Source organism: Ambystoma mexicanum, chromosome 7q (genome assembly GCF_040938575.1).
Source record: "Ambystoma mexicanum isolate Mex_15411 chromosome 7q, UKY_AmexF1_1, whole genome shotgun sequence".
Classification (NCBI taxonomy): domain Eukaryota; kingdom Metazoa; phylum Chordata; class Amphibia; order Caudata; family Ambystomatidae; genus Ambystoma; species Ambystoma mexicanum.
The window spans coordinates 449,949,539-449,969,292 of NC_090941.1; positions in this window are offsets into that span (position 1 = coordinate 449,949,539).

The window sequence follows — 19,754 nt, forward strand, 5'->3', positions numbered from 1 at the left end:
CTGACCTATAAGAAACTTCTTGATGCTCTTGAGAACTCATTGTATGTCGATCTAAATCGAGTTAGGAAGGAGGAAACAATTGCCTTTATTATTCATATAAATCTAGGATGCAAGGCATACTAATTTCAATTGGGGCGTCTGAGCGGGATTTAATACAGCGATCAGGGGTTGTAAAAAGAAGTTTGTTTAGGTCTGATTGGGCGGAAATGGTACATTTAATTGGGACGTATGCCCCATACGTGAAGTATTCTCACTTCACTCATGCTACAGAGTGAATTCCACAATATTTACAACGCTTTCCAAGCGACAACGTACGTGCTAATTGTTTATGTTTCGGGCTGAATCCACTCCACACCAGGGAAAGAACAAATCATTGGAATGTTTTGTGACTGTTTGGTAATCTTTCACACTGCAGATTTTGTAATGATGTTGATACAACAGAAACTCTAAAACATTGGGCCATTGCCTGTCCATTTTATGTTAACACTAGGGTGTGCTGTTTCAAGGGCAAAGGCGGTGACAATTCAGATACATTGATGAATCTGTTTTGGTGTAGTTTAACGTGGGGGACGAATGTTTGATTGATTTTAGCTTTGAATAATTTTTCCAACATTATTTTAGATCATTTGACAGCTAATGTATGATTTTATGTTGTTATATGTATGGATTGAATTCTGATTGGAAAGAAAAAAAATGTCAATTTTGTGTAAGGTTTGCTGTAAACCATAAATGCAACAATAAAAACAAATAAGCACATATGCTGGTTAATTTCTTGCTGCAAAGTACTGAATACAGTAATATACCTTTCCTCCACCCTTACATGAAAGTTGGATTTCTCTGGGGGGGAAGCCTTTTGCAAGATTATGCCTCGTTCAATTGTGCACCCAAATCATAGTCCCGTTATTTTCCTTCTGGCTTGTCAACTAGGTCCACCTGCACTCATTTTGTCTTGTGAATTGTTTCCATTTTCATTTTTTAGAGGCGGGGGACTCCACTAGTATACTCAAAAAATGTCCAAAGCTATACTCAGAGACAGTAAGCATACTTTTGGGACCTCACTGGCCCTGAACATACACTGTGACAGTGAGGTCTGAATGGTAGGTTGAGATGTATTTGAATCTGGGGTTTCCTGCTGTAGAAGACAGCGCTCTTCTACAGTCTGCCCTGCTACCACAGGGTTCGAGTGCCAAGCTCAACTGAGCGTCACTCCACCACGGTTGTCTCTCTCAACAGCATAATTCCAAAGACACAGACCTGTTAACCATCTTCAGTGTGAAATTCAGCAGTGCTACTTAGGCCACCCTTCATCCCATTCATACTCACTGACAAAACAGTCACTTATGGCTTCAGAGCCACATCCACACAAAACGGAATCAGAGACTGAGGTGATGCCATCCCTCTACTCGATATACCTCAAAGCCAGCTTGTCTGTCTTTTTTCTGCCTCTGAGTTTCCAACTGCCAGAAGCCGCCTGGGGCCTTTAAGTAACACCATTGCATAAGCTGCATCCAGTCATCAAATCACACACAGGACAAAGCAAAGAAAAACAAGTAAGTCAGTGTATTAGTTCCCCAATCACTCATCACAAAGCTTGAGAGAAGAAAGTCAATGGGCCTCATTACACGGTAGGCAGTGAGCCATGGCGCTATTAGCGCCATGGCTCATGTCGGTAAAATACCGGCACCGCCTTGGCGGAAAGGGGATTTACCGCCCCATTCCAAGGTTGGAGGGGCGGTAAATCCCCTTTCCGCCATTGCCCTTCCCCATTCCCATTTCTGCCCCATAGGGCTCTATGGGACTGGGGAAGGCGCTAATTACGCCACCGCAATTTTGCGGTGCCGTAATTAGCTCCGAGGTCCCTTAGCGGGTTGGATTTTAACGCCTGCAAGAAGCAGGCGTTAAATCCTCCAACCCGCAAAGGGACCTCGTAGTACGGCGGTAAGGGTTAACGGTCACCGTTGCCATTAACGGTGACCGTTAACCCTTACCGCCGTCCGTGTAATGAGGCCCAATGCCTCACAGCCTATGACCAGCATACACACAGTCCCTCCACGAAGGCAAAACCCTCCTTGACCGCACATTTCCAACCTTCTCCACAACATCGCTGTGTCCTGAATTTACCTTCAGCCATAGGCCCAGTACTACGCTTTGCTAAAAGTTAATTTTCCCTTATAGATTACGCTGGCTCCTACGAAAGTAATCTGCTGCTTTATGGCTTAGATTTTCACCAACACCCCAGCATTCAGTGCTATCTCATTATGTTGCTAGTGATGAGCTCTACTGAACTTTTATTTCATTTGGCTTTTCATTGTGTTTCGTAAAATTTATAGCATGAATTGGAGCTAAAGCCACAAGTCAGTTCTATGAGGTTGGAAACACTTCCTTTTTTGAAAGTCTTCATTTTGGTCGTGCACTTTTGTTTGACAAGAATTCAACATTTTTAGTATTTGTTATTATTGTTATGAGGTCCCCCCATGCCTTACCTCTGTACACTACTCCCTCACCCACCCCTTAACTGCCAAGCCGCTACTTCCCTGCCACCACATAAACTTATACATATACATTTTTATGTATATGAAATTGATCGATCTGATCAAAAGCACGCAACCAAAACAAAGACTTTTAAAATAAAGTATTTTAAATGACGGGATACCCCAAAAGCCAAGCATCACAGGAAGGGAAGTGGGAAAGAGAGCTCCTCATGTAGAGCACACTCAGAGCCCTCTTACCCCCTTATTATGTAATAAGAAGTTGGTTTTGCATGCAAAACTGTGAATTGAGATAACAAGGTATTTGCACACATGCTTTCCACGGGTGAGTTATCCATCATGCTATAACACTTCAACAGAATGGTGTTTTGCAAGAGGGGGCTCCTGACTGGTAAACTATAGACCTAATACCAAGTGAAAATCTGTTTTTGGGGGTGGGACATTTTTAATGATTGGACAGGTACAATGGTAATCTTAGAAAGGATAACGAACACAGCTTTTATCACAAAGCATGTTCCCAGATGTGGAAAGGTTTTATGACCAGGACTCATAACACTGTAGCTTCAGATTCATTTGTTGGGGACTCCTGCTGAGTTTCCAGACATACATTTAATTGAAATGGTGCAGGTGCACCTTAAAGGATATGTGAAGTGGGTTCATAAAACAATTAAAAAGGCTGAGCTAATGGATGGCAAGACAACGTTTTAGTTTGCTGTACTTTCACAAAACCTTTTCTGCAGGACAATTGCTCGTGATAAAAACGTCACGACAGTGGTGCTTATAAGGAATAGACCAGCAGAATGTATATGATTCTGTAACAGAATGTTTTAGTCTCAGTTTGCTTTGTTTAAAAAAAAAAATATTCTAAAGAAAATTCACAAACACTCAGTCATAGGTCCTACCCTCATGAACTGTTGTAAAACCCTAAATTAAGCTCACACTTCTGTAGATTATGGGCCAAGAATGTCTTAAATTCCACTTGCACTGGATTAGTGTATGTTTTAACATGTTCTTCAGATTAACTTTCACATAAAAGCTATCACCGGAATTATGTTTTCCCTATTGTGTTTACTGAATTAAATGTATTGTTACATGTATGCATATAGTGTTATTATTCCTTCCCTTCCCGAACCCCTCAGCCTTGCGATCGTGTTGCATCAATGGCCCCCACTCCCTCACATTGTTGGTTTTGGAGCATATGATGGTGCTAGCGCCACCTATGTGGCAATGCATTGCTAACATAAGAAGCATGACAGTTCAGTACCAGGATATCTGTTTGACATGGTAACTGGAAATGCTCGGGAATTAATTTGCATGCATCATAACTTTATTTACTGTGTCCCTTGGTCATTTAAACCAATGTGTGGGTGTTTTACAATGATTGTCCCATTCAGGAGCATCGTTTCAAAGCACATACTTTCATCCTTTACTGGCGTAGTGATCTTTCATGGCCTGCTCACGCCTCCTCTGTCTGTTTCCAGCGCAATTTTCGGTGAACAGGCTGCAGCATTTTGGTGTTCAAAGGTGTTCGCTGCGGTGCCCTCTTCTTTCGGAGCTTCTGTTGCTTCGTAAAGCAGGGTTCAGCAAATGTTGGGGTGAAGATTCTAGACGGAGGACTCCGTGTTTGGGGGCTCGCGGAAAGATGGGAAGTTGGTCTGGTAGGAGTAGAGCTGTACGGCCACCACAAATGGTGGTGTGGGTAGCCAGGTGCCAGGTCTTCCTTTTACGATCGCTGTGGGATCCCTTGCCTCCACAGAAGCCCTGGTGTCACATTATTTTCTCTAGGACGTACTGCTTTTGTGTGGCCCTTTTGTCTTTTGTGCAACACCTAGTCAGCTTCTTCCCCTGACCACGCCCAGAGAGGTTTGCAATATGCACATGTGATAATCACAGGGCTCTTGTGGCTCTGGCTTTCTGTGTTCCCTCTGTTTGGTGCTTGTGAACCATTTTTCACCGTACCAAACATAGTTGTCAAGGTAAGGCTGGGTAAGTAATTAGAAAAGAGAATGGGCTTCATTCCAGGTGGGCCGGTCTGGTTAAAAAGCGATGGCATTGAAGTGTATCCGAACTTTACTGGACCGGCCGACTACAGGTTTGGTGATGGGGTACCTGACTAAAAGCTGGAGGTAAGGCAGACACCCCACCGGCAAAAAAAGCAAAAACAAGCCAGTATTACCGGGACTGGTATTGGCAGTGCCGGTAATGACGGCAAATCCTCTCATTGAGCCCTATGGGACTCCATGAATGGGGATTAACACGGTCACTCTGGCACTCAGAATCCAGTAGCAGTGTCGCCGGACTGAGTGCCGGAAACGGTAATAGCCTCTGCCGGTGTCCTGGCGGGTTTACCGTCAGGATACCGGCAAGGTTGGAATAAGACCCAATGTTCTAATTCTTATGTCAAAGGCGGAACATAAAGCACCATTCTCTTTATCTAAATGGAAATAGCTGTCGAAAATGTATCACTCAGTTCTGATGTTTCTTGAGTTGTTAGTCCCTATGGTTTGTTTTCTCTTATGATGGAAGAAGTGTGCAATCCCGTCGTGGGCAAAGTGTTGTTTCACTTCCTGTGCTAATACCAATCCGCTTTATTTTAGTTTGATTGTTTTGCTTCGAGCACACTTACAGTGATGGCCGTTTATCTCGGAGGGTAACATTTCAGGCGGAAATACATTCATTTTTGTGGGCTGACTTTGTGTAGGGGATAGCTAGCGAAATGGCATTACTTTATTGAAACATTTCCTGTCGATGGGTGAAAAAATGCAATTCAAGTGTCATGCCTTTTTTAATGTTTTGATTGCTTTTTCAGTGAGCATTTGAGTGACAACACTTTATGCATGAGCCATGTTTGTGAAGGGGATGTGGTGTCATCTTGTATATGGTCTGAAGGCCCCCTTCCTTCACAGGTTTGGCTGTTGTTTGTATTCGTCTGCAACTGGACTCAATTTCAGCATTCACGTTAACAGTATCAAAAGATGTATCTTGAGCGAGAATGCATGGGGGCGACCCCAGAGGCGTTGCTAAGAGGGGGCTGAGTGGGCTATAGCCCTGGGTTGTTTGGTTGTTGTCCGAATGGAAGCTCATGGGCTACAACGAAAAGGCTAGCTAGCCCCGAGTCCTGACAGTCGCCACATTAGTGTAGCCCGGATGTTTTCTAGACCTAGCAACACCCCTGGCCAACCCTATTTTCCAAATTAGGGGGGTGTTCAGGAGGTAGCTTTGGGTTAGGGGTTGCCTATCTTAGCTGTGTTGCAAATTGCCATCTTAGCATAGGTATATCTTGTTACATGAGTGCTGTAGTTAGTATTGCCTGTTCACTATTTTGGATGGGAGCTCAGTAGGTTGGGCACTTGTTGTGTGGATCTCAAGTGTTGAAGCAGAAAACAGCCTTATGTCCGTGTCTGTTGCTAGTAAATAGGGCACATGGTTTGTGCATAACCACGTCAATGGCTCACCATAGTGCACCATCATGATTTGATGGGGATAAACATGGGAAGCCCAACCTTTTTTACTAAACTGAGAGTGAGGGCTGAAGGCAACCTCAGAAATGCACTCCCAAGTGCTAGGGTAGTCGGTGAAGGTCTGCCTTGTATCACGAGGGTTGACCCATCAGAAATATTTTCTGTTGTCCATCGTTGGCATAAATCTCCAAGGGTTGGGTGCCTGCTGAGAGACTCAAGCATGAGCCGGTTCCAGCATTGCCAGCTTCACAAGTGTCTTTGTCTGAAGGCCGACAATGTGTTTTAAAGGGCATGAAAGGAGGGGATGGGCCAGCTGTGAGAAGTGGTCAAAGTGTACAAAAAGAAGTAGTGGGACTCTGTTCCCTGCTGGCCTGTCCCCTCTCCCCATGACCCCCACCACCACGCACACTCCCACAAGCAATCCAAACCCCCAAACAAACACACATTCTGTTTAATTAAATGTTCAGTGCAGTGACCTGAAGGTGCAAGTTTTAACTTATTCCTACACTATTTTTTTGTTTTAACTAAACCATTCTTGAACTGTTTCTTTTTAAAATAAAATTATAGGAACAGTCACACCCACAAACCACTTGCTGTGAGTGGGGTAATTGGAGGAAAGTTAACTGGGACCACTTTGGTAGAAGGCAGGCGCCGCCAGTTGACCAACGTGTCCCAGTTACACTTGGCTTCCAAGGATGTCCGGGTGCACTGGCTTTAAGGCAATTGCTTTACTGGTAGGTTGTGGGTGCTCTAGAATTAGGTTGTGCGGGGGAGGGCGCTGTGCACGTGTTTAGCAGTTATCTCCACGTCGATTCAGGCTGATAGATCTCTTGGGAGAAGGTGTGGGATCTTTTGCGAGTTATGGGATGATCGGCCGCAATGCGCGCACAACTTTAGGTTTCAATCGTCATTCCGAAAACGAAGTACTGCAGAAATGTATGGCAACCTGTCTTTCCCATACATTCTCTCTTGTTAGTTCCATAATGACACCCCTCGCTCCACCTCCGACTATGCAATCTCTCCTGCAGCGCTGTCTTGTGTCTCTGCATGGGGGAAAAGGGTTAAGTAAGGTTGACACCTTTTAAAGGGTGCGTAATTAAATAGTTGTGATGCTTCTGCCAAAGCTCAGAAGCGCACATTATAAAGAATCCAAAAAGGGCAGCAGCGTGGCACACCAGATGTTTAGGGCACGAACGATGGCTACCCGGGTTTGTGTCACACAAGCAGCACGGTACAATAATTCCCCCTGCCTGGGTGTCATATCAATTCTTTCTTGTGGTTGGATGCATCCTACGATAGGGGCAGTGGAGAAACGGTGGGGAGCTGCCATAGAGATGTGGTCTTTGAAACTAAAACTGCCTCAAATACTGCACATTGTACATGCTGGTCTTGTCTTGGTGTGAGTTGTTGAGGTGGAGCTATGGCGCCTGTATTCCTGTATTAAATGAATGGTTGATTCCTTCATGTTTGCAGCTAAATTGTGTAGCTGGGTCACAGAGCACTTCATTTCGCCAATAGTAACACGCTTGAAATCAACTGCGCTGACTGTTTTGGTTACACTGTGCATGGTCCCAACCAGCATTGTTAGTGTCCCCCTTGTCCCTACATCTCTTAGGTCAACATTAGGGACTAAGGCATCTTAACACGCACACACCACCAAATGAAACAGACATCTAGGGAGGAATGCATCACAGGGTGTTAGATTGTCTACAGGGCCTGTCTGGGGATTTCAGTGGCTCTGTGCAGAGGACACCACAATAAAAATAGGTGGGATAGGCGACCTTATCCTGCCAAGCACATTATGGGCCTGAATCATGGAATTATTGGCATGGAAAATAGGGAACTTGCATGCCAAACTGCGTGCGTAATCCTGTTCGTTGATCCAAGGAATCGTATGTGCAGGATTTTCTGTGGACTTGCATGGATTTCGGGTCAGCTGGGCATGCCCCTGCGAGCAGCTGAGTGCCTTGCGCGATAAAACCATGCGTGTGTGGGACTTAAGCAGAGGGGGCGGAGAAGGTGGAGAGCACCAAAAATGGGGAAGAACATACGAAAAAGTAGGCGTTACGAGGGACCGTCCGCAGGCAGTACATCGCTCCCCCATTATTGCGTGGAACAATATGTATTCAGGGATCCGACCGCACAACCTCCCGGCAGGGACATGGACACACAAAGCCCTCATACTATCCGGCACCCCATGCAGGTGTACACACAAATGTGCATAGGAATCACCTTGCAGAGTTAACATCGGGTGTCAGATTTAGGGGTGCTTGCACGCATCCGGGGTTATGATATATCTTAGGGGTGCTCATACGAAGTGTAGCAGAGTGCAGGGACGGTTTACGGGGTTCGCACGCATATTTACTGAGATTTACCTGCGTTACAATAATTTGTGCGCATGTTGTCGGGGTGCTGGTAACAGTGACGGGGACCCAGTGCAGGGTCCCGAGATGCAGGCCTGCTTGCAGGGGACCCCATGCACTGTTTTGAGGGTGCATGTATTCATGCCCGGGGAGCATGCAAAGGTGATTTGCGTGGGGGGTGTTTTTGAGGCATTTGGCCGTGGCTTGCATTTACTGTTACTTTGCGAAAACTATTCCATGAATAGGCAGAGCATGCAGAAAAATATCTGCACGCAGGCTCACACAGTGACCTTTTCGCCTGCGGGCGTTGCAGGATTTCTGCACACTTTTCCATGAATCAGGCCCCATGTGTATCAGTTTCGCATTATTTCTTGCATTATGTACTGAATCTGGTCAACAAACTTCCTTAGAGTTTAAAATTTCCCCACACAAGATACTCTTTTTTGGAACACAAGTGCACGTTTATTTGATAACTTGATTCAATTAAAAAACGACAGTGCATGTAGCTTAAACACATATTCATTCAATTACTTTGTAAAGTGCAGTAGTGTGTCTTTTAACCAAAGAAAAGTGCAAATGCATCATAGTGCAGTTCAAGCGCATCAAATGACAAATTGCATACATCATTACGGGAACAGAGAACACAGTGTAGCCAAAACATCCTTGGGTGTGTCTTACTGAAACTACATCAAATGCTCGATGTATAAATGAGTATGTAATGAAAATGAATTATCCTCCTTCTATATACTTATGGCAAAACACTGAAAAACCCCAAACCCATTATTCAGAGGGTGGGTGCTCCTGTTTCCCTCGTGGGGCTAATCTCTATCCACCAATGGATGCAAACAGGCAAAAACAATGTCAACACTGTGTTTCGGCCCTCCATCAGGGAGTCCACTTATCCACAGTGTTTCCCCACTCCTAGTTCATGGGCCTTCATCAGGATGTCGCAACAAGATTAACAATAGGAATATATCCACTGCATTCCTTGGCGCATGGCAAATCCACTGGCAACTGTCTACAATGGAACAGATTCAAGCCAACATCAATTTAGACAACAGTACCAAGTGTGATCATTAATTGAAACAAAAGGACGTGACCTTGCGAGGGACTATCCTTAGCAGATACTACACGAATGGAAGCAGGCTGGGCGGGGCACAGTTTATCTCCTATTCTTCGAGACCCCGTATTTATTTTTGTGCCGAAATTCAAGTCGAACCAACGTTGTATATGTTCCTGGCATGGCTTAACAGCCAGGATGTCCACTTACATTTCACAATGTCTGTAGATGAGAAACACATGTCTTTCTTGGATCTCAGTCTTTGTAAAACTGAAAAAGGTGAGATCCATACCTCACTTCTATGTAAACCGACAGGTAAGAATCAGGAGAAATTGTACATACAAGGAGGAATTTAATAGACATGCAGGCTTTCTACAGGAGAGATTATCTGAGCTGGGTATCCCCCGCCCAGGGTTATAAAAACGTGAAAGAAAAGGGCTAAGCACCTCCAAATAGACACGTGTTCGATTAAAAAAGAATACCTTCCCACGAATCTAATCACATATGTGACGACATTCAGTCCACTAAGCAACAATTTAATCGTTTGATAAATTAGTTTATTAAAAGCGTGGCATATCTTTAAAAGTACGCATTTCAATCCAAAAAAGCCAAAAAAGCCAAGATATGCTTTCAAACGTTCTATGAATATCAGACAAAAATGTGTTCACACTTATGAATCCATATAAGTGATTCACTTCACACTACATGAAAAAAAGGTCCTAACAATGGGGCAGATTTAAGGATTTTAGGGACCAAATGGTGTACTTTCAGATTTCTCTGTTGGTTCCCCTCAATGCCCTCAAATTTGGTTCCCCTCAATACTGTCACCTAGAATTGCATTCTTGTTGCATTGGCAGTCCCTTTCTCCCATATCTCAATTTGACAGGCAGATATATATGGCCTGATTCATGGAATCGGGTGCAGAAATGGTGGAAGGGCCGTGTGCTGAGAAGGACCCGGCGTGAGCCATAGCAGAGAAAAAAAATTGTCGCCTGGTGTATACATGGATTCAAAGGCACACTATTAGCTGTCACACAAGTTAAAACAAGGCAAACCAGGCTCAAGCCTCTGTGTCCACCCCTGAACCACCATCCAGTACCCCTATGAAAAGGCATGCCCTCCCTCGCAAGCCCAGCCTGCATGCACCCCTGTGAAAAGGCGGGACCTACCTCGCAAGGCCAGACTACACCCCAGCGAAATGGCGTGCCTCACCTAGCAATCCCAGCTGCACCCCAGTGAAAGCGTGAGTCCACCCCCTACACCCTCAGCACCCATTCTGGGTACATACCCCCCTACTGCACATCAACCACTCTAGCCCAAACACCACCCACGAGCCCCCTCCACTCAGGACATTACCTACCAGCCCACTCACCTCTGCCCCCCCCCAAAGCAGCCCCCTCCTGTCTGGACACCACTCATCAGCCCCTTACAGTCTAAACACCACCCACCAGCCCCCTGCAGTCATAGCTTACCTCACTGATGACTTTATTTTGCAATAAATATGAATGTCTTTCTATTGTCTGGCAGAGCGCTCTCGGAGTTTGCAGAGTTCTCTGCTTGCCCTATATTGATTTAGATAAAGCATTTAATCAATTCACCCGCACTTGGTCTTGGTCTCATTCCCTGCTGGGGTGTGTCCATTATTGACTCTCATTGTGGAGTTTTTACCCTGGACCACCACATCCTTGCCCTCTGTACCCACCTCTTCCTCCACGGGTGCTCCATGCTTGCCACTGCGGTCCTCCGTACTGCTTTTGTCCATTCCACTGCTCCTGTCTGTTTCTGGCCAAATTAGCTGCCATTCTAACTTGTTCTCGTACTCCGCTCCAGTATCCCGAACAGTCAACATCTCGGCGGATCTCGCTCCATCAAGAAAAAACGCTACCTGGGAAAAGAAACAGAGAAAACAACATTAGTAAGTGTTTATTCTGCAGATTCAATAAACACTTGCTTACCTGCATAGAACAGCCTCCAACACCTGCAGAAGAACGGAAGGGCTGGTTCCAACTCAGAGTGCCAGTAAGTGGTTTGCTCACCACTACTCACCGCTCTCCATCTTCTCGGCACACGTATTCCGGATCAGTACCGCAGCCTGCATATACACAGGTTAGTACAAGAAAAGCATATTCTAGGCAGCGAGGAGCCAAACCCCAACGCACCCCTCCATCGAGTGGCAGGATGGAGAGTGCACCTTATCAAGAAGCAAGGTGAGAAGTGTGCCAGGGGGTCCTTGGGTCCCTATGGGAGGTGGGCCCCGGGTCAGAGGAGAATACCAAGCTAAAATCTAACTACTGTGTTTCTGACCTGGTCTTCAGCCACACGAGGGTCCAAAGGAAGAGGTCCAAGGGTGAAACAGTTTGGACTGGGTGGCGCCCCTGTGGATACCAGGTGAGCATTACAGAACGCAAAGCCTCACAATATAAAATCCACCTGGGCGTCATGGAAAACTCTGAGACTGACCAGCTAGCACAGCTGTTGGGGCAGTTATGCGCGGAAGTGCATACAGCCAGTCAGGAGACCAATGCATTGCGGAGGAAGTTGATAGTGTCAAAGGAACAGACTGACGAGCTGAGTAGACAGCTTCTCCAATCACAGGCCGGACAAGCTCCTTTGCCTGGGAACATTTCATCAATGCCTACACCACCGACCAATCCGGTACAAATCACTCTCCCAGCAGCAGTTCCATTAGCCCCACATGAACTTTTACGGGGGACCCTAGAAAATACGCAACCTTCATGAACCAGTGTCGACTCCATTTTCTTTGCAGACCCGGAGCCTTCCCTAATGATCAGTCGCGAGTTGCCTTTGTGCTGTCTTATTTGAGTGGCAGTGCTGCAGACTGGTCAGTACCTTTTTGTCAGTCAGGATGATCCTCTGTTACGAGATTTTGGGGGTTTCCAGCATGAGATGGACAAGCTCTTCGCCCGTCGTACTCATGGACAGGCAGTAGATAATGAACTCTTGTCTCTTCGTCAAGGAAACCAGGACCTACTAACCTATATAGCAACCTTTAACAGGCTTGTGGTCGAAGCAGGGTGGCCGAGGAGAAAAGGACCAACGGCAGGCGTTAAAGGACGTACTTGCCCAAGTGGTGGATCCGCTGAAAGACTGTGGAGAGTTCATCAACCTTGTGGTTCAACTTGATCACAGGTTGCAAGACCGAAGGGCAGATCGGAACAGACCTGACGTTCGCCCACTGTTTGTGCAGGCCAAAGTTCAAAATCCTCGAGCAACGGGCAATTCGGTGGAACCGATGCAACTGGGAGGGGTGAGACCGCCTTTAACTAAGGCTGAAAGAGATAAAAAGAAGGGAACTGCAGTTATGTTTATACTGTGTAAAAGCAGGTCATTTTCTCAAAGAGTGCCCAGTAAAACCTCCAAGGAGAACGGTGGGTCCCACGGATAAGTATACCACGAGTGAGGAGTCGTAAAACTGCCAAGCCCGGCAAATGTAGGGGTCCATTTGTCGAGCGAAGAAAGTCAACTACAGATCTCCCATTTTGCTTTGCCCGTGATTCTAATCAACCACCAACAGCCATCTAAGATGCATTCCGTAGAGGCTTACATCGACAGCGTAGCAGTTGGGAATTATATGGACCAGGATCTTGCAGCAAAGATGGGGCTCTCCCTATGTCCTATGTCCTAAGTCGACCACTGAAGCAGTAACCACAGTAGATGGTACAGAAATAGCTTCGGCCCAGTATCCCAGTGCACGACATTCCTAACCCTTCTGTGTCAGGATGGCCACCGGGAATCAATTGCCTTCGACCTCATTAAGGCACCTCAGTTCCGGTTGATCCTCAGGATGCCGTGGTTGGTTGCACCCAATCCGCTTATAGATTGGCGTACTCGAGAGCTGGTGTTCTCAAAAGACTGCCTCCGCACATGCTATCCCAAGAAAAGTAAGGCAACGACTACCAGTCCCTCAGTCCATGGAACCGCAGCAATGACCCTGGGGGTAGTTGGTTCTCTACCGAGTGAATATCAGGACTTTCAGGATGTGTTTCAAAAAGAACAAGCTAACACTCTACCGCCACACAGGCCTTATGATTGCCAAATCGATCTGGTACCATGAGCTCAAATCCCTTGTAGCCGAATCTATGCACTCACGGAACATGAAAACCAACATTTGAAAACACACCTTGAGCAATACCTGGATAATGGTTTTATTCGCCCCTCAAAGTCACCAGCAGCATCCCCCTTATTCTTCGTACCGAAGAAGGAAGGAGATTTGAGGACTTGCATCGACTTTCGTGCACTGAACCAAATCACCATAAAGAATCGTTACCCCCTGCCACTTATTGCGGAAATTCTGGACCAAGTCAAAGATGCCCAAATCTATACAAAATTAGATCTTAGAGGAGCCTACCATCTCGTCTGAGTTAAAAAAAGATGAATGGAAGACCGCGTTTCGCACCAAATATGGCCTGTACGAGTACCAGGTAATGCCATTTGGCCTTTGTAATGCCCCCGCTGCATTCCAGTATTTCATGAACGATGTCCTGAGAGAGCTGATTGATGTCTGTTCCCTGGTCTATATAGACGATATTCTGATATACTCAGCCTCGAAACAAGACCATGTAAAGCATGTCTGCTCCTTCCTTGCGAAACTCCGCCAAAATCATCTCTATGCCAAACTCGAGAAATGTTCGTTTCATGTCACTGAGGTGGAGTTCCTCGGCTTCATTCTCACTCCAAAAGGAATCCGAATGGATGCACATAAGGTCGATGCCATCCTAAACTGGCCAGCTCCAAACTCGTTGAAAGGAATACAGAGCATGTTGGGCTTTGAAAATTTTTACTGCCGATTAATTCCAGGATTTTCTCAAATAGTGCATCCAATCACATCTTTATTGAGAAAGTGCAACAAGACATTCCAGTGGACGGAAGAGGCAGAAAAGGCCTTCCAGGAACTCAAGGTGAGATTTACCTCTGCCCCGATTTTACGACACCCTCAACCGGATCTACCATACGTGGTGGAAACAGACGCCTCTAGTATGGCAATGGGTGCAGTTCTTTCGCAGAGGGACCCACAAACTGGCTAACTGCACCTGGTAGCCTTCTGGTCCCGTAAGTTCTCACCACCAGAACTCAATTACGCTATCACGGATAAGGCGCTTCTAGCTATCAAATCAGCCTTTAAGGCCTGGCGGCACTATCTTCTTGGTGCCAGGCACACTATCACTGTGATAACAGACCACTGGAATCTGCAATACCTAAAGACTGCCAGGGCCCAATCTTCATGACAGTTACGCTGGGCCCTTTTCTTCACAGAATATGATTATGTAATCACTTTTCAACCAGGAGTCAAGAATGGAAAAGATGACTGCGCTTTCCCGCATGGGTACGGATGAGCTGGTATATACGACCCCCGATCCCGTGGTTATCATTCCGAGAGACAATGTCCTAGGCATTACAACCACTGCAGTTTTATGTGATTTTCACTCCATTTTCACTGACCCCATTGACTCGAGATCCAACCAATGTTACAATTTTTCTAAAAAAGAATGGGCCCGTTTACAAGAGCTTAAGGGAGACACTACCATTATTATCAAACAGGCCGACAAACGCGGTGGGATAGTGGTCTCTGATGCTTCTTTCTATGATACTGAAGTACCTAGACAACTAAACAACACTGACTTTTATCTGAAACTCGGAGGGGACCCGACAGAGGGCATTAGAAAAGAAATCTTAGCCCTAGCTTCACGGGCAAAAGATGCAGAGATTTTAAGTACAAAAGAATTTCTATTTCTCACGGACATAGGTACCCGAGCACCACTGTTTTATATTCTTTTGAAAATCCACAAGAATATGTTGAATCCCTCTGGCAGGCCCATAGTGTCCCTTTGCGGTTCTATTCTTGAACCCTGGGGGAAGTACATTGACCATTTTCTTCAACCTTTGGCCGCTGATACTCCCACCTACTTGGCAGATACCACCGATGCCATTATACATCTAGAAGGTCTACACTTCGATCCTGTTAACAATCTGTTCATCACCTTGGACGTGGAGTCTTTATTTAATATCCCCCAAGCTGAGTCATTACCGATCATCAAATTCCTGTTGGACCTTAGAAGTGATCCTCAGTTGGTTCCGAGTGAATTCATTGTTGACTTATTCGAAATAGCTCTGTCCAAGAACTACTTCAGGTTCAAGGAGAATTTTTATTTGCAAGTTAAGGGAACTGCGATGGGTGCTGCATTTGCCCCTAATTATGCAACCTTATTTATGTGGGCTTTTGAAAAGGTCTCCATTTTCGATGACTCCAACCCATTTTTGCCATCTATTATTTTTTATAAGAGATACATAGATGATATCATTATGATTTGGGACAAAACTAAGAGAGACCGGGACCATGATGAATTCCTGACATGGATTAACTCTCAGAATGACCATCTCCGGTTCACCATGTCCTCGAGCAACACATCTATTTCATTTTTGGATCTCCAGCTAAAGACTAAGGATGGAGCCATCGAGGTTGACCTTTACCGTAAAACTACGGATCGTAACACTATTTTACATTACGATAGCTTCCATCCCCAATCTTTAAGAAAAAGTATTCCCTATGGACAGTTTTTACGAGCCAGACGAAATTGTACAGACAAGAAAGACTTAATTTTGCAGGCCAATACCATAGAAGAAAGACTATCTCAGAGAGGCCATCCGTCTCACATATTAAGGCAGTCGCGTAAAAGGGCAAGATACCAACACCGAGATATACTACTGGCCAAGAACACTTGCAATGATTCGAACCAATCACGCATAGTGTGTGCTATGACTTATAACACACACCATGCTAAAATTAAGAAGCTATTGCAAACACTGGCACCTATTGCAAATGAATATGCCAGATCTGGAACATCCTATGTATCCATTCAAAAAGGGTAGGAACCTTAAGAGTTGGCTCTCCCGTTCAGACAGATCACAGGCTCCCCAACCTGCTAAGACTATAACTGAGATGTGGGGTATGGAAAAGATCACGGGCCATTTTACGTGCAGGCAATGTTGCAATTGCGGCTCTACTTCTGCTACCAATACGGTTACCATTAATCACAGGGCTTGGAAACTTAAAAACCACACGACGTGCAATTCTAAAAACGTCATTTATGCTGCTACTTGCCCATGTGGAAAAACCTACATAGGCAAGACATCTAGACCCATTAAACTTAGAATTACAGAACATACGTCTAGAATTAGAACCCGAAATCTCTCCTCTCCATTGGTTGCTCATTTTATAGAGCATTCCCATAATTGTGAGGATTTACGATGGTGGTGCCTGGAACGCGTAGTGGGCCCAGATCAATATGCCATAGCCAATAGACTACCTGCACGGGAGCATTGGTGAATATACAATGCCCAAAGCCACACCTTGGGTTTGAACGTCCAAGAAGAATGGCAATCTGCATTTAATTAACAGCTTCTTTTTCATTTACCTTTTCTAGCCTGTTTTGGGCATTCATCTCTGGTAGACAGCTATCGAACAGCGCGGCGCAACGCTTCACCGTCCCTCCCCTGCTCGATGGTTGGTTGGAGTTAGGTTACGGGCTATACGTCTATAAGGTACATTTAGAGTGAGAATCACCGCGTAGACGCGAGTACGGCACTTCCGGTTTTCTCGTGCGCGAGTCGAGTCGGCGCTCGTTCCTGCATGTCCAGGTAAGCGGGGGACAATTCTTATCAGAACTCTATCCTTTGTCCGTTGCGCATTGTGGCGCGAATGGAATTTCTCGACCCTGGGATTTATGCTGTTCACCATCAGGTTTTGTTTGATCGCTTTGGGACCATGATCCCTGGCCATTATTAGCCTGTACTTAATGCATGCGTTTAGTTCGCATGTGCATCACATTATTGTTAACTTTATACTGCTGTGCCCATTTACAGCATCTGACGTGCCAGTGGCTCTGACATAGTTTTATTTTTTAATTCATTATCTGTATGCCGTTTCCTTGCTAGAATCGTCTGGCTACACTTGCATCATTCATTGCATGTGTATAAATTATGGGCTGTTGTTTGTCCCATCTATTTGTGTGCATTAGGTCGTACTGCAGATGTTTTGGAACTCCAGATATGTTGTCCATCTATTCGACACAGATTGACTTAATTTGAACCTCTATTGCAGCCCTACTCCTGACAGAGACTTCTGTCATTGTAAGCTATTGAACGCTATATCTTTAAGCGTTAATCGCCATCATGTGTATGATTGGCCATATTCAGAGGTGAGTTGTGTGCTCTCCTATCCATTGGGATTTCATTTTAACCAACTTTTTCCCTTCCTTGACTCACTGAAGCAGGAGCGTTTAATTCGTTTATTTACTATTCATTCATTTACTTATTTACTTTTGTCTATAGCCTTTAATATTCATGTGTACGCACAGGTTTATCCTTAACTCTATTTTTTGTTCTTTGGTTAAATTGACTCTTCTTAGAGTATTGGATTTTTTGTTAACTCTGGAATCATGTTTTGACCATTTAGATATATGGCAATCCACTACTTAAGTTTTGTTTTGACACCTTGCCTTACAGTTCTGATTTTTCTTGAGATCTTCCTTTGGTGTGGCTGAGCCGTTATTTCCTGGACTTATTGACAGGCTTTTGGGACCAGCCCCCTCCTGGGTAGAGATTATGGTAATTACTTTTTCTCCCCTAATATCACTCGACATGTCTTAACCTACGGTCTATGGTTACAGCCCTGTCTGTTTATTTGTTCGGATCACCATATCTTTAACTATTTTAACCTTTGTTCTTTACAGTATTGTTTTCTTTTTCTAACATATATTTTCTTCTACAGGGACCAACTTCTCGTCGTGTCCTATTACATATGTGAATGTTTTCACCTTAATCTGAGTACGTTCATTAAGATGATGATGAATGACCCTCAAAAGATCCAATTTATGGGAATGCTTTGTCCTGATGAAGATGGATTTCATCTGCTTTGTTCCGCAAGATGTATTTCTTCCATCGAAACTACAAACTTTGAATAATGCCATGCTTTCTTTATTATTAACCACCTTTTGCATGACATTGTAGTAGTTGACACATAGCATCCCTAACTTGTATTACTATGTGTATATGTTTTAGATGTGTTTTTACTCTGGTATTGGGTTTTTTCTAGCTATTGGTCCTCTTGTTTGCTGATTATTATAATCGGTTCGATTTTGACTCTTTGCATTGTGTGGAATGTGTCATTAATAGACATTTGCTATTTACACATTCCAATTATTTCTGAGTCACTGTGGGTTTCCCCGGTCTAGTGATCCCCTTCACTCATCTAGGGCTACCCTCGAGTCATCCTTGTGTTTATCATCAGGATTTATTACGATCGATTTATTTCCCGTTGATATCACCTCGAGGTTCACAATTGGCACTAGCACTTTACCGCAGTATGCACTTTACACGACTGGGATTCGGGAGGAGAACCCTACACAATCAAGGACCAACTACCATACTTTGGAAGCTGTTTGTTTGTTCCCACAAAAGAGCTTCAGGTCCAAGTAATCTCAGGGTATCATGACTCTTTACTGGAGGGCCACCCTGGAATTGCGAAAACTTTAGTCAAAGTAAAGCAAAGTTACTGGTGGCCAACGTGGCATAAGGATGTTATTCAATTCATCTCTTCATGTGGTGTCTGTGCACAAAACAATTAATCTAAGTAGAAACCAGCTGGGCTCCTCAAACCGTTAGAAATTCCACCTGCACCCTGGCATACTTTGTCTCTTGATTTTATCACCGATTTACCACCCAGTCAGGGACACAATACCATTCTCGTGGTAGTAGACTTATTTTCAAAGATGGACCACTTTCTGCCATTTAAAGGTCTCCCAAATGCATCCAGCCTGGTGAAAGTTTTCCTTGAACACATCATACGCCTTCACAGGTTTCCGTCTGTGCTGATCTCGGACCGAGGTACGCAATTTGTGTCCAACTTCTGGAAAAAATCATGCTCAATGGCTCAAATAGACATCGGACTATCCACTAGCCATCACCCCCAAACAGATGGTCAAACAGAGAGAACGAACCAAACTCTCAAACAGTACCTATGCTGCATGTTACACCAAGTTGAAGGAAACTGGAAAGACTTGTTATGGGTAGCTGAGTATGCATATAACAATTCCCTGCACAGCAGTACGGGACAGACCCCATTCTTCACAATCTATGGCAGACACCCACGCACTTCCGAACTAGACGTTCCAATGACACTGGAGATGCCGACCATTGAAACCTTGCACACCATCATTTCTCAGGCCTTCACAACTGCCATCAAAGACCTACGTCAAGCCAAGGATCGCCAGAAGAAATACGCAGATCAACATTGTAAGAAAGCCCCAAACTACCAGGTGGGGGATGAAGTTTGGTTAGCTCCAAAACATGTGCCTATTAAGGG